The sequence below is a fragment of the Pithys albifrons genome, chromosome Z (genome assembly GCF_047495875.1).
Source record: "Pithys albifrons albifrons isolate INPA30051 chromosome Z, PitAlb_v1, whole genome shotgun sequence".
Lineage (NCBI taxonomy): Eukaryota > Metazoa > Chordata > Aves > Passeriformes > Thamnophilidae > Pithys > Pithys albifrons.
In genome coordinates this window covers 64300400-64316366 of record NC_092497.1, presented here as the reverse complement: position 1 = coordinate 64316366, position 15967 = coordinate 64300400, and the positions used below count along the sequence as shown (strand labels likewise).

The following is a 15967-nucleotide window of genomic DNA, read 5'->3' as shown; positions in this document are numbered from 1 at the left end:
ATGGCTGCATTAAGAAAAAAAGAAGAGCAGCTGTTCTAGATGACTTTCCTCTAAGAGGAATGGAGGGACTGCTATGCAGACCAGACTCAAATCACACTGAAATCTGCTGCCTCCCAGAGGCTCCAAAGCTGGTGTCATCAGCAGAATTTGATATTTTTTTATGATGGCATGGTCTCTACAGCATCAATACAGTCCACTCACACCTGAAGAGATGCAACTTACTCAGAGGGGGGAAAAAGGGTTTTAGCATGCAAGCTAGCAGGGCTCACTGATAGCACTCTAAACTAGACTGGAAGGGAAGATAAAATCAGGTTTGCCAGTGATAAGCAGTGGAATGGCATGCCAAAACTTGAGGAACTGAGTACTCAATCTGCTTCATGAGGTGTTGGATACAATGAACCACAAATGAAATGTTTCTATACCAACACACGCAGCATGAAGAACAAGCAAGAGGAAGCTTTGGCCCAGGCCCAGAGATATGACTCACTGCATAAGCCAAACCTGATGGGATGAGGCCTGTGACTGGTGGGTGATAGCCATGATGGATGGTTTCGGGCTCCTCAAGAGATATGGGCAGGGCAGGTGAAGGGGAGGAGTAGCACTGTTTGTAATGCAGGGGCTGCAACGTATGGAGCTTACAGCTAGCTGGCAATGGCACACTTGAGAGCCTCTGGCTAAGTAAGGGACAAACAAATAATGCAGATGTCATTGCAGGAGGCTACTGTAGAATACCTAGCCACAACAATGAAACTAATTCTTCAGAGAACTAAGGGACACCTCCTTATGGGTTACTTCAGCTTGCCAGATGTTAACTGGCGATACCACATAACTAGCACAAACAGGTCCAGAAAATTCCTAAAACATCTGGATGCTACTTCACAGTTCAGGTACTAAGGGAGCTGATTAGGTAACACGCTCTCCTTGATTTGATGCTTGCTAACAGACAGGGTCTTGTCAGTGACATGGTGACTGGTGGCCTTCTTGGGCACAGTGACCACAAAGCAATCAAGTTTAAAATCTCTGCTGACAGGAGAAAAAGTGCCTGCAAAACTTCAACCCTGGACATGAGGAGAGCAGACTTCAGGCTGCTCAGGGCACTAGGGATAAGGTCCCCTGAGAAAACACTTTTGAAGGTGCTGGAGTCCATCAGTGCTGGTCATTTCTTAAGCACCACCTCCTAATGGCACAGGAACAGGCAATTCCTAAATGTCAGAAGTCAAGCAGGTGAGGCTGAAAGCTGACTCGGCTGAGTAGGGATCTTCTTTGGAAGGCAGAGGCAAAAAAGGGAGGTGTATGCTCAGTGGAAGCAAGACCAGGTGATGTGGAAGGAATACAGAGAGGCTGTTTGCCACTGTAGAGAGAAAATTTATGTGGCTGAAGCCCAATAGGAGGTGAAATTGGCCAGAACTGAGGGGGAGAATAAAAAGAGGTTTTGGAAATATGTTAATGCAAAAGGCAGTGTAGAAATAACATCGACCTGTTACAGGATGAGGAAGGCTCACATCATAAACAGGGACAGAGGCACGGCAGGAGTGTTTCATGCTTTCTTTGCCTTTGTCCTCAACACCAATAACAGACTAAGGGGGTGTCTCTGTGCCCTGAGCTGGAGGACCATGGCTGTGGGAATGATAAACTAGCAGCTGACCCTGAAATTGTGAGGGATCTGTGCTCCAGCTGGATGCCGACAAATCTCTGAGGGCTGATAGGATTCACTGGAGAATACTCAAAGAGCTGACAGATATCATCACGAGACCTCTCTCAATGCTTTTTGAACAGTTTTGGGAATCTGGAGAGGTCCCAGCTGACTGGAAGCTGGCTCACATCCCAGTTTTCCAGAAGGGCAAGAAGGATGATCCTAGAAACCACAGGCCTGTCAGTCTCACTTCAGTGACTGGTAAAATTATGGAGAGTATTTCTGGAGGTATTGAAAAGCCTGAAAGACAATGTAGTCACTGGTCAGAGCCTGCACAGCTTCATGAGGGAAAAGTCCTGCTTGTCAAACCGAACTTCCTTTTCTGATCACCGATCTAGCTGATCAAGTGAAACCAGGTGATGTAACCTTTTTTGATTTTAGTAAAGCTTTTGATACTGTGTCTAACAGTATCCTTCTGGTCAAGACGGCCAGCAGCTGGATAAACACATCCTGAGATGCGTGAGCAATTGGCTCACAGGTCAGACAGAAAGGGTTGCAGTAAATGGGGTGACATCTGACTGGTGACCAGTCACTAGAGGGTTCCACACGGCTTCATCTCAGGCCCTGTGCTTTTCAACACAGAATTACAGAATGCTTTAGGTTGGATGGGACCTTTAAGACCAGCTGTTTGCAACGCCCCTGCCACAGGCAGGCACACCTTCCACTGAATCATTGTTCAGGGCCCCATCCAATCTGACCTTGAACATTTCCAGGGATGGAGCTACACAGCTTCTCTGGGCAACCTGTCCCAGTGCTTTACCACCTTCATGTAAAGAATTTCTTCCTAACAGCTAATCTAAACATGACCTCTTTCAGTTTAAAACCATTACCCCTTGTCCATATAAAATGTCATTCTCTCTTCTTTTTATAAGTTCCCTTAAGGTAATGGAAGGCTACAATGAGGTGTCCCCAAAACCTCCTCTTACTCATGCCAAACAAGCACTGCTCTTTCAGTCTGTCTTCACAGGAGAAGTGCTCTATCCATTGCTCCTCAACTTCATGTCCCTCTTCTGGACCTGCTCCAACAGGTTCATATGTCTCCGGCGCTGAGGACTCCAGGCCTGGACACAGCACTCCAAGTGGAGTCTCAGGAGAGCAAAGTAGACAGGGGGAAATCACCTCAACTATAGGTAAGAGGAAAAAGAGAAGGGTTGTTGTAATTGGTGACTCCCTTCTGAGGGGAACTGAGGGCCCTCTATGTCAGCCAGACCCATCCCACAGGGAAGTTTGCTGCCTTCCTGGGGCCAGGGTGAGGGATATTACCAAAAGACTTCATAAGCTTATTCAACCCTCAGACTATTACCCGCTGTTGGTTGTCCAGGTTGGAAGTGATGACATCAATAAAAGGAGTACCAGAGTAATTAAAAAAAGATTTCAAGGCACTGACCCGATCTCTTCATGGGACAGGAGCACAGGTAGTAATTGCCTCAGTTCCTGTGCTAGCTGGGATGAATGAGGAGAGGTTTAGGAAAGCCCAGCTTACCAATAGGTGGCTTAGGGGATGGTGCTATCGTCAAAATTTTGGGTTTTTTGATCATGGGGCAAACTCCATGTTGCCTGGTCTCGTCAAATCGGATGGGCTTCATTTATCTAGGAAGGGCAAAAGAACTGTAGCCCCTAAGTTGGTAGGGTTGGTTAGGAGGGCTTTAAACTAGGTTTGAAGGGGGAAGGGACGGCAACTGGGCTCTCCAGAGATAAGCCTAAGGGTGTAGAGCCCGAGTTGAGAATGAAATCAATGGACCAGCTGAAGTGCATGTACACCAATGCACGCAGTATGGGAAACAAACAAGAGGAGCTGGAAGCCACAGTGCAGCAGGAAAACTATGACATAGTTGCTGTCACAGAAACGTGGTGGGATGACTCACATGACTGGAGTGCTGCTATGGGGGGCTACAAGCTCTTCAGAAAGGACAGACAGGGAAGGAGAGGTGGAGGGGTGGCTTTATACGTTAGAGAGTCTCTTGACTCTGTTGAAGTTGAGGTCAGCAGTGACAAGGTTGAGTGCCTGTGGGCCAGAATCAGGGGCAAGGCCAACAAGGCTGACACCCTTGTGGGTGTCTGTTACAGACCACCCAACCAGGATGATGAAGGAGATGAATTGTTCTACAAGCAGCTGGAGGATGTCTCAAAATCTCCAGCCCTTGTTCTTGTGGGTGACTTTAACCTGCCAGATATCTGCTGGGAGCTTCATACTGCAGAGAAGAGGCAGTCAAGGAGGTTCCTGGAGTGTATAGAGGACAATTTCCTTCATCAACTGGTAAATGAACCTACCAGGGGTAAGGCCCTGCTAGACCTACTGTTTACAAACAGAGAGGGGCTGGTAGATGATGTAGTGGTTGGAGGCTGCCTGGGGCATAGTGACCATGAAATAATAGAATTTTCAGTCCTCAGGGATGTAACGAGAGCCACCATTAAAACCTCTACTTTGGACTTCCAGAGAGCAGATTTTGGCCTATTCAAAAAACTGATTCAGAGCATATCCTGGGAAACAACCCTTAAAGGCAAGGGGGTCCAGGAGGGATGGACATGTTTTAAGAAGGAAATTTTGAGTGCACAGCAACAGGCTGTCCCAGTGTGCCGAAAGGCAGCCGGAGGGGAAGACGGCCAGCTTGGTTAAATAGGGAGATTCTGAAAGAAATCAGGGATTAAAAGAAAGTTTACAGACTATGGAAAAAAGGGCTGGCTACTTATGAAGAATTTACAGATAGAGCTAGGTCATGCAGGAAAAAAACTAGGGAAAGAAAACTGGAATTTGAAGTTATTTTGGCTATTTCATTTAGGGATAACAAAAAGTCCTTTTATAAATACATTAATAACAAAAGGAGGGGCAAGGAAAACCTCCATTCTCTGTTGGACTTGAAGGGAAATATAGTTAAAGAAGATGAGGACAAGGCTGAGGTACTTAACACCTACTTTGCCTCAGTTTTTAGCAGTAAGCCAGGTGGCCCTCAAGATAACTGGCCTCTGGAGCTGGTGGACAGGGAGAGGGAGCTGAATAGCCCTCCTGTATTCCAGGAGGAAATAGTTACTGACTTACTGAGCCAGCTGGATCCTAACAAGTCTATGGGACCAGACGGGATCCATCCCAGGGTGATGAAGGAGCTGGCAGAAGACCTTGCCAAACCGCTCTCCATCATCTTCCAAGAGTCCTGGCTCTCTGGGGAGGTCCCAGATGATTGGAGGTTGGCCAATGTCACCCCAATCCACAACAAGGGCTGCAAGCAGGACCCTGCCAACTACAGGCCTGTCAGCCTGACCTCCGTGCCTGGCAGGGTTATGGAGCAGTTCATCCTGAGTGCAATCACACAGCACCTTCAGGGTGGACAAGGGATTAGACCCAGCCAGCATGGGTTTAGGAGGGGCAGGTCCTGTCTGACCAACCTGATCTCTTTTTACGATCAAGTGACCCACCTGGTGGATGAGGGGAAGGCTGTGGGTGTGGTCGATCTGGACTTCAGCAAGGCCTTTGACACTGTCTCCCATAATATACTCCTGGAAAAGCTGGTAGCCCATGGCCTGGACAAGTGTACCCTCTCCTGGATTAGGAGCTGGCTGGAGGGTCGGGCCCAGAGAGTGCTGGTGAACGGAGCCGCATCCAGCTGGCAGCCAGTCACCAGTGGTGTTCCCCAGGGGTCTGTGTTGGGTCCAGTCCTGTTTAACATCTTTATTGATGACTTAGATGAGGGGATTGAGTCCATCATCAGCAAATTTGCTGATGACACCAAGTTGGGAGGGAGTGTCAACCTGCTGGAAGGCTGGAGGGCTCTGCAGAGGGATCTGGATAGACTTGAGAGATGGGCTGATTCCAATGGGATGAAGTTCAGTAAGGCCAAGTGCCAGGTCCTGCACTTTGGCCACAACAACCCCCTGCAGCGCTACAGGCTGGGCACAGAGTGGCTGGAGAGCAGCCAGGCAGAAAGGGACCTTGGGGCACTAATTGACAGGAAGCTCAACATGAGCCAACAGTGTGCCCAGGTGGCCAAGAAGGCCAATGGGATCCTGACCTGTATCAAAAATAGCATGGCCAGCAGGACCAGGGAAGTGATCCTTCCCCTGTACTCTGTGTTGGTGAGGCCACACCTTGAGTACTGTGTTCAGTTCTGGGCCCCTCAGTTCAGAAAGGATATTGAGGTGCTGGAGCGAGTCCAGAGAAGAGCAACAAGGCTGGTGAAGGGACTGGAGCACAAGCCCTATGGGGAGAGGCTGAAGGAGTTGGGGTTGTTTAGCCTGGAGAAGAGGAGGCTCAGAGGTGACCTCATCACTGTCTAGAACTACCTGAAAGGAAGTTCTAGCCAGGTGGGGGCTGGTCTCTTCTCCCAGGCACTCAGCAATAGGACAAGGGGGCACAGGCCTAAGCTCTGCCAGGGGAAATTTAAGTTGGATATCAGAAAAAAATTCTTTCCAGAGAGAGTAATCAGGCATTGGAATGGGCTGCCCAGCGAGGTGGTGGATTCACCATCCCTAGAGACTTTTAAATGCAGATTGGACGTGGCACTGAGTGCCATGATCTGGTAAATGGACTGGAGTTGGACCAAGGGTTGGACTCGATGATCTTGGAGGTCTTTTCCAACCCAATCGATTCTATGACTCTATGATACTGGCCACATTTCTTTTGATGCACCATAGGATGTGGTTGGCTTTCTGGGCTCCAAGACCCACTGTTGTCTCAGGTTCATTAACGACTTGGCTGCAGGACTTCAAGGGATACTAAGTAAGTTTTTACATTATAAAAAACTGGGAGGAACTGTTGATTCTCAATGGCAGAGAGACACTAGAACGAATTAGGGGGCTGGGTAATCACCTACCATATGAAGTTCAACAAGGGGCAGTGCTGAATTCTGCACCTGGGATGTGGTAACCCAGATTGTAAGGACAACGGGGAATGAGATGTTGGAAAGCAGTGCCACAGAAAGGCACCTGGGGGTCCTTACCGATGGCAGGTTAAATATGAGTCAGCAGTGCCCTGGCAGCCAGGAGGGCCAGCCGTGTCCTGGGGGGCATCAGGCAAAGCATTACTAGCCAGTCAAGGGAACAGATTGTCCCGCTTTGCTCTGCACTGTGGCCGCCTCAAGTCCCATGTGCAGTTTTGGGTGACACCATATAAGAAAGACACTAAGCTCTGAGAGAGTGTTCAAAGGAGGGCAATGAAGATGGTGAATTCAGGGCCTTGAGGGGAAGCCGTGTGAGGAGTGACTGAGGACACCTGGTCTGTTCATCCTAGAGAAGAGGAGACTGAGGGGAGACCTCATAGACTCATTGCAGTCGATAACCTCCTTGTGAGGGGAAGAGGAAAGGCAGGTATCAAACTCTTTTCTTCAGGGAACAGTGACAAGACACAATGGAGGTTCGATGTTGGATATCCAGAAAAGGGTCCTTCACCCAGAGGGTGGCTCGGCACTGAAACAGGCTCTCCAGGGAAGTGGTCACAGCACCAAGCCTGACAGAATTCAATGAGCATTTGGACAACACATTCAGGCACATAATATGATTCTTGGGGCTGTCCTGTACTGGACTTCAATGATCCTTGTGTGGTGACTTCCAATTTTAAGATACTCCCTGATTCTGTGATTCTGTGACTTGGTACCTTGAGATCCTGTTTTACTGGAAGGTAAATGACAGAGCTGTCTAGGAAGCTTCTTTGTTTAAAACACTCCAGCAGTCACTAATTTGTTCCCTACAACTCCACAACTCTACCAAAAAAGCAATCTAGTCATCAAATGCCAACAACTCCAAATACCACACCACAGCTTCCTCTAAGAAGCTTACTGTTTGACTATATAAAGGACAACACACATTTCCACAGAACAAATAGTTCCTACATCAGTCAATCATTACTATACATTGCAAAATCTAACACTGACACTCTCACAGCTGAGCTGTTCTGCACCTTACAGCCCAAATTCAATCCATGTAGCAAGGCACATACTTAGCCTCACCACGACCATCCAACGTACACAGAACCACAACACAATTACAAAACTACTATCAGTATGTTGTATCCCAAAATACCTTATTTCATAAATGACATCTACCTATACCTATGCATTAAAATGGGTATCAAAATCTACTCCTCTGTTCACCTCTATTTCAAATTCAACTTGCAGTTTTCACAAAAACTAACTGGCTCCAGTTGCAGCTCCACTAGTTATACCGCTGTTTATATTTACATTAAACATGTTCTGTATGCAAATTTGAAAAAATTAGAATTCTTTTTAATGGAATAGTAAGTGCCCAAATTGTAAAAAACAGTAACTACCAGAGGAGAATGTTGCACCATTTACACCAGATCAAGTTCCTTCACCCTCTTTCTTTGAGAGAAGATAAATTCACACCATCTCACACAATTGTGAATTGTCTTAAACAGATTTGTACTCAGAGATTTTGTGTGTCAAAAAACACACTTACATGAAAAAAAAGGTAATTTAGAAGATCTGTATCAGGGGAACATAAAATATGGGAAAATACTACTTCATTGCATGGAAATACAGAGGCAAAGTATTTTTTCCTGGCATTAGTAGTACACAAAATTAAAAAATAGCCACTGCCCTAACCAAAACATGTTATACATGGCCTTCCCAACTAAGGATCTGTTCTCATAATGGATCTGTTAAAAAGCTTATGATTTAACACGTTTCAAAGATAGCTTAGTTCGTATTTATTAAGTCTGAGATTCTATTAAAAAAACCATAGAAATTAGGCACCCTGCTCTCATTAAAATTTGGAAAAGGTCCTTTGGAAAATTCCATTTGGAAAATTCCTCTAGGCCCTTACCGAAGTCTCATTAAAGTCAAAACAAAAATCTACAAAAAGACAGCAGGTGCAACAGTGGTGAGGATCCATGCAGATAGCATTGGCATTAGTTTGGCTAAATGCTGGTGCCTGCAATGTAAAAAGAATTACAAAGCCAACTCCTTCCCAAAGCCAGTGCTGACCTACTTGTTTGGACTGCTTTTCAATGCGTAGTGCCTGCTAGAACTACAGAGTGAGGGGGAAGAAGGCAAGAAAAAAAAGTAAATGTTGCCAACAGATTACAAAGACGATAGCAAAAATAAATTCCATCTCATTGTTCCAACTGACAAGGTGGCTGGCCCTGATTCTCAAATGCATTACATGCTGTTTAATTGTTTCTCAAGTGTCTAATCTTACCATTTCCTCAAAGCCTCACGAGAGTACTGTTATTCATATCACTGCAAATAGGACGTACAAGCCTTTATCACTTCCTAGTTTTATTTAAATCAACATCACCAAGTCTCTTTTGTGAAAAATCCCAAATGGGAACTACTAGCAGCTGAATTATCTGTGGTGAATCACAGGGCTCTTCTTGTGGCCGCAGAGAATTTCTCCACCTCTGCTGAACACAACCAGAGTTGAGACAGGGAAGGGAAAAAACCATCTATCAGCTGTCAAGGTAACTTTAGCCAGATTCAAATACAAAGTGCCACAAAACCAAGAGCTGGAGCCTTAGGGTCTCTGCTCAACTATTTCCAGATCAAATGGTTTAGTACAGTCAATATCTACACTGCAAAGAATTTGAAAGAATAATCCCTAAGCATAAATATTTCTGCACTACCATTTCATATGCATCTTGAAAGTTTTGTAGATGTCACTAATGAAATGTACAACAGGATCTCCATGCGTTCAGTGTTTCTGTTACATATAGTTTGGTAAAAACCTGCTACAAACCCAAGGGTAACAAAGGCAGGGATTTTTTTGGCTTGAGGAAACTATGCAATATTAGCAGATCCCAAACTAAAACACAGCAGGTAACAAACCATTTGCATTACTTTGGAATTCAAGACCAGCTGTACACCCAAACAGATCCAGGGATTACAGACTGCTCTGACAGGGCACACACAGAGTCTAAGAACAGATGGAGCAGTAAGTATTTATAATTCTTCTAGCTAGTTCCCTTCACCATCTAATATAACTTCTGCCGTTCCTCTCAACCTAAATGGAACTTCAGCCAGGACATTTTGGCCAGATCCCCTGTCTTGGATAGGTAGTGGAAAATAAGGAAACTGTACCACTGAGATCAGGATGAAAAAGAAATGTGGACCCACATAGCAGCTACATGAAAAACTGACTGTTACTTTGCCTTCATGGAAAAATAGTTACAGTCTACTTCTCCCCACACATGTACAACTGATCATGATTCACATGTGACTTTAAAAAGGTATTGTACTTGTGATACACTACAAGCTAAAGGAGTTATCCTTATTACAATACGACAGAAAACATGAAAATACACAGTCAGCGATTCTATTACTTGCTTAATCTGCTAACCACAATCAAATTAATACATTCAAAGTAAAAGTGCTGATTAGCAATGACAGCAGCTTATCATCATTACATAATTTATCACACTTGGAAGGAAACTTTTATTACTTTGTGTTTTGTATTGTACAACCTCACAGGACACTCTGCATTAACTTTTACCATCTTTTGACTATTGTGATCTGATCAATGATTCAATCAATAAACAGGTACACATACATGAAGCAACAAAAAAGGTGTGAGACGAGTGAAGTCTTCAGCCTACATATACCAACGTTATTCAGTTCACATAAGTGAAGCCAAACACATAAGCTGCTGAGATCTTCCCTTTGAATACTCATGTAACTTCACTGTAACTTGAAAATCTTCTCAACTGAATTTGTAGTCTAAACTACAAACCACAGAATCACTTAACCAGACACTTAGACCCAAAAATCCCTCTACACACTGCTTTAGCTGCTTGTCTAGCTGTCTATCAAAACCTGCCACATACATCTCAGCAGGGCTGGCAAAATGAGTGGTGTGCTGGAAATTTCATTGTGGAATCATGTAGTTTCACATGCCAGAGGCACTTTACTTCAGCATGATAGTCTAATACTCCCCACCTTCAAATATTCTTGTAGAAATTCCTACTCCTATCATAGAGCTGTTTCAGCTTTTCACAAAGCTCAGGTTTTCTCAATTATTCTAACTTACAGCCTACCCTCTTAAAAAAAATTAAATCAGCATGAAGAAATAACTGCCTAACATCGGGGAGTTGAATATACTCCAGACTGTCAAAAGGTGCCATCACAAATCAGAGTTCACTCAAGTTTGGCTAAGCTACACTGCTAGACTTTACAGTGAAGGCACTACAGCACAGACATGATCCTCTCTGATGGTTTTGCTGCAGAAGACAGTAGCCTTCAGGAAAAGAGAGCAGACAGATGCACTCAGAACTCCAGTTGCCATCAGACAATACCCAAGGTCAAGCCCATGTTTCCTACATATGTAGATTCCACTGTAAGTTTCAGGCACAGAAAACTGATATGATACAAGACACCAGGTTAAGTCATAGGTTAAGTTTTCATGCCATGAGCTTTACTACAGGTATTAATCACAGTTATAGAACACTGCCTCCTCATTCAATTCTAAAAAACCAAAGCCATAATGAGAGGCAGGTAGAAGAAAAGGAATGTATCATGTTCCTGACAGGCTCTGTCTTTACTTAACGAGGGAAAAAGAGGAGGAAGATATGAGATTGCTTTAAATACAAGTTACTTACAGTAAAATATCAAGGAAAATATGAAAAATGTGTAATTTCTGTAACAACAAACTTATTTTTATTGATATTTTCTCAAAGGCCCCACCTCTAAACAATGCACCTTGGCAATCAAACCCTGAACTGATGCATTCTCTGCCAAGTGGAGACAAACAGGAAAACGTCTATGCCTGAGAAGTAATGACTTTACAAGTCTCAGAAACTAAGAAAACGATTTTCAGTATTAGTCTTCTTATTCTGATATATTACAAACTACCCAAAGCTGTGTTTAAAAAAGCCTTACTTCTTTCCCTTATTCACTCTTCCTTATTTTATCTGGCAAATCAGGCATGAGCCTTCTCTGCTGCCAGTTTTATGGCAGGTGATCTTTATGCCATAATATTGTGTTTATGACTCTATTAGAGGATCAAAAATTTAAAAGCTAATCACATACACTTCAAAAGGGATGGTGGTGCAGAAAACACTCTTTACACATAGAGAACTTCAACTGCAGCAGAAAACACACAAATATAACAAGCATTTTTATAAGTAATTTGCAAAAATGTTCTCAGTCATACAAATACTGAAAAGTCTCCTTCTCCAAAGGACCACTATTACTAATTAGGATCATGAAAACCAGAGGTAAAATAGGCATTTTTTTAAGTTGCCACTGCGCACATTTTGACTTTAACTTCAAAAGTCCAACAAAAACTGAGAAAATACACCTGCAGATAGTAATTTCAAACAGGCCTTTGTCAAGAATATATTTAATATAAGTATGTTAGCTGGAGGACGTTTACTCTTGTCAATTTTCAAGCCTCGGGTGTTGGTGAAAGCATTTTTCAAACCTGATAAGAAACGCTCACAGATCACTTCAGAAATGAACAGCAGAAAAGATCTAAGACTACTTTGAACATACTCTTCTGGCACATGTTCTATGAAACACCACAGAAATACCAGTCCTAAAGCTAAGACATAACTCATGAGAGAGAGACTGTATTTCACGAAGCTTGACCCTCATCTCTGGCAAGTCCACATATGCTGTATTATACTCTTTAATTTTTAAATGCTCATTATTCATACAATCTTTTTGCTTTCTATTACTGATACCTATGGACATTAAAACCTGCCTTGAGACAACCCTATCCTTCTGGTACACAACTTTTGTTTTCCTTAGAATAACAAAAGGACAAAAGAAACAAAGTCAAAGACAGTAACAAGGCAATTAGGTTCCCAAAGTGAAAGTGTGCCTGTATTTGCACAACAATAGTAACTTACACAGAAGAGTTCGCCCCACCCCAAACATGTAACTTGGCATACTATCAAAGGAATTAAACTCCGGTACTGAGTTTATGGTCTGAGTCTTAGGGGCAGTGGTTAAAACCAAGTAACCCTTCAGAAAGCTAAACAGAAAAGAATGCAAGCGGAACAATGCCGTGTCACAGATCCCTGATCGGTTTTTTCTGTGCTGAATGCACGCATGATACTTAAAACGGTAAAAAAATCCAAACAACCGAAAAACCAACAACAACCCTGTATCTTCAATTCTTCAGCTGGTTGTTTACTTACATAGTCACATTTAAATGTTCATAAAAATATATCCTAAAAAGAGTACTGTTAACGTAAAGCTTGCTAAGTCGGAATATCAAACATAAGCAGCAGATACCAAGAAAAAAACAAATTCGGGGTGACCTGTGTAGTCATGCAGACAGTTAACCACTCCCTTTACTTGACCACAGCGCACGCTTGAGGGACAAAAAACAGCCAAACAAAACAATCGGTTAACTCTAACTTCATATCGAGTTTAGAAGAGCTGTAACTTTTCCAGCCGCGCGCAGTTTGTTGTTCCACTATCATAAATTTAAGGGGGGGCGGAGGGAGGAGACACCATAAGAAACTCCATTTCTCGGCGCACCGCGGGCACACCGAGGCGCCGCGGCGGAGGACCCGCGACCCGGGAGCGCCAAGGCGAGGGCGGCCGCTGCCCCCGGCCCTCCGTTCCCCCGTGCGCGGCCGCTCCGCTCCGCGCTCGGCGCTGCAGCGGGGGCGGCGCGCAGGCCGCGGCGCCGGGCAGCTCTCGCCGCCCCCGCACTGGCGCCGGGGCGGGCACGCACAACGAGCAGGGCCCTGTTTCCCTCTACGGCGTTTCTGGAAAGTTTTCTACTCGACCGACACGCTTGTAAAACGGCCCCACCTGGAGACGCAGCCCCGCTATCGCCCTCCCCCGCCCCTCCCCGAAGCACTGGCGGCGCGGCTGCGGCGGTGCCCGAGCACGGCCCCGAACCTCTGCGGCGGCAGGCGGGCCAGCAGCCGGGTCATGCCTCAGGGCTGGGCTGGGCCCGTCTGCCCGCCTCTCCTTCTCTCCGCCACCATGTCACGCCGACCAAACATGTCTGTGCGCCTGTCTGTGGCGGCGGTGACTTCCTGATCCGCCGCCGCTCGCACAGGCGGAGGGACGGGAAAGGCCACCCACCCGCCGCCGCCTCCCCGCTCTGCCCCGCAGCGGCCCGGGGACGGGCTGTGCTGCCCACCAGCCCTGCCCGGCAGCGGCTGCAGCAGCGCCCCGCCGCCCTCCCCCGCCTCTGCCAGGGCACACAACTTTTCCAGGTGCCAACAACCGCCGTCCCCTCTCCGACACAGGCGCGGGCGGTCCGCGGGTACCTGAGCGCCCACGCGCGTGTCCATCCTCGCTCCCGCCCGGCCCGGTTGAAAAAAATAAATTTCCGCGCACACCGGAAATAAAACGCTATTTTGCTTGGCAGGCCATTCCAAAATTGTAGCGCATGTTTTGTGCTACTCCGCTGGGGGGGGGGGGGGGGGGGGGGGAAGAGGGCGGGATTTGTGCAGGGAAAACGGGAAGGGGACGACGACACGCACAAGCTATTTTGGGAAGAAAACCGCGACACCTTTACAGCAAGGGTGACTGCACGGTTAAAAACAAGAGACAAAAGCAACAGGAGCCGCAGTCCGCCGGCCGAAGTCCCAGCCCCCGCTTCTTCCCCCTCCCCGGTGTGTGCAATGCTTGTGACAGGCAGGCAGGGAGACGATCGGGATCATGGCCTTCCTGGCCCTACCGGGGAACGCCGCTACTCTCCTGGCAGGCGAGACTGCTGCCGCTCGCACCACCTTCCTCCCGCCCATGCCTCCCCACTTCCCCTTCCCCGCCTGGGTCTGCGCCAGCGTGTGCCACGGCGGAGAAACCAGTCCGCCACGCCGCGACGCGCTCCGCCGCCTCCGGACACCGTGAACTTCATCCTGCGACCCCCGGCAGCGGCGCCCACGGCCCGTCCGTGTGGGCTGTCGCTCCCCACGGATCTCTCTCCCGTGGCCGCGTCGCCCGCAACCCGTGACACGCTCGCTGGGCGGCAGGACCGCGGGTGCCGCTGACTCACGAGTCAGCCACCGGCGACGCCGCGGGGGTTCTGTCGCTCCCACCCCGGAGATCCGCATCATGATTATTCCAGAATAATACCGGATCAAAACTTTCTTCTCTCCACCCACCGGGGGATATAAATAGTCGAGAGGGCCGGGCGCCACGATAGGGAGAGGAAGCAGGTGGCACAGTGGCGCCCGGGACCGGCGGGGCCGTGCGCGGGGAAGGAAAGGGAAGGGAAAGGATGAAGAGAGGGAAGGTGGGCACGGTGCGAGCCAGCGCGGCCGCTGACAATAAACAACCGTGTAAGTTGTATTTACCTTCCGCCAGGGCGAAGCGCCCTGCTGGGTGTAGCTTCTCTTCCCCCTCGGTGAGCAACCCGAGTCCGGAACCGGAGAGAGGGACTAGATTACGAACATGACTTCATTGGTGACAGCCATTCCCTCCTCTTCCTAAACTCCTACCCCCTCCTCCGGCCCCGCTGCGCGGACTCCACTGCTCAGGAAGCGGCGTTTCCATTGGTCCGCAGGCCGCGGAGTGCCCGCCCCTCTGCGCGGAGAGGGCGGTTCCATTGGCCCTGGCGAGCTGTCGCTCAGCCGAGCGCCGGTGGGGGGGGCGGTCTGTGCCGCTGCGCCCCGCGGGGTGCGCTGTGGGTGCGGGCGAGACGCCGTGCTGTGCTGCGGGTGCCTCTGTTGTGCCCCCGCGCCCCTCCCCAGCTCACGTTTGTTGGGGAGGCAGCAGCGTCTTCCTTGCGGAGCCGCCGGCAAGGCGTGGGGCGGTACTCGCGGGAGTAGTTGGGGAAGAGGTGGAGAAGGTGCCGGAGCTGCGCCGCGCCCCTGCCCCGCTGGACGGGAGGGACAGAGCCAGGCTGGCGGGCGGAGGGGTGGGGGGGTGTCGCCTGTAACTGGCTGTTGAGGGGGGTGGGGGTGGTGGGGGAGTTGTGTACGTGTGCAGAGTATCCCCTTGCTCTTAAAAAAAAACTAGGAAGAAAAAAACAAGACCCCGTTCCCTCTCTCCTGTAGCAGTGGATGCTGCCGTGGACAAGAGAAGGCTGCCGAGAGCGTTCCAGCCGAACCGGCCTGCCCTGCGAGCAGCGGCTGCATCGGGGGCTGCTCCGCAGACCCGCCCGGGGCAGGGCTGGGGGCGGCTGCCGGAGTGTCGGCAGGGACCGCAGAGCCGAGCGAGAGCAGAGGTGGATCTGTCGTTTCTTAGGGATAGGGAGTGTAAATAGTGCAGTTGTGTTTGTTCCGTCTTCCTTGCTTATGTCCGCGTAGCTTTTTGCGGTTAGTTTGGAAGTACACTTTGCAGCTCCGCATGCTGGTGGCGGGGGCTTTTTTTATTGTGTTTTTGACGGGTGGGGGTGGGTTTTGTTGGTTTCGTTTGGTTT

General features: G+C 48.0%; 1 protein-coding gene across 1 annotated transcript in view; it reads right to left on the bottom strand.

Annotated features, from left to right (window-relative positions):
• Window positions 1–15070, bottom strand: part of SMARCA2 (SWI/SNF related BAF chromatin remodeling complex subunit ATPase 2) — a 127698-nt gene extending 112628 nt beyond the window's left edge. The window contains exon 1 of the mRNA XM_071581487.1: window positions 14901–15070. The gene's annotated coding sequence lies outside the window, so the exon portion shown is untranslated. The remainder of the gene's footprint in view (window positions 1–14900) is intronic.
• Window positions 15071–15967: the final 897 nt, after the last annotated feature.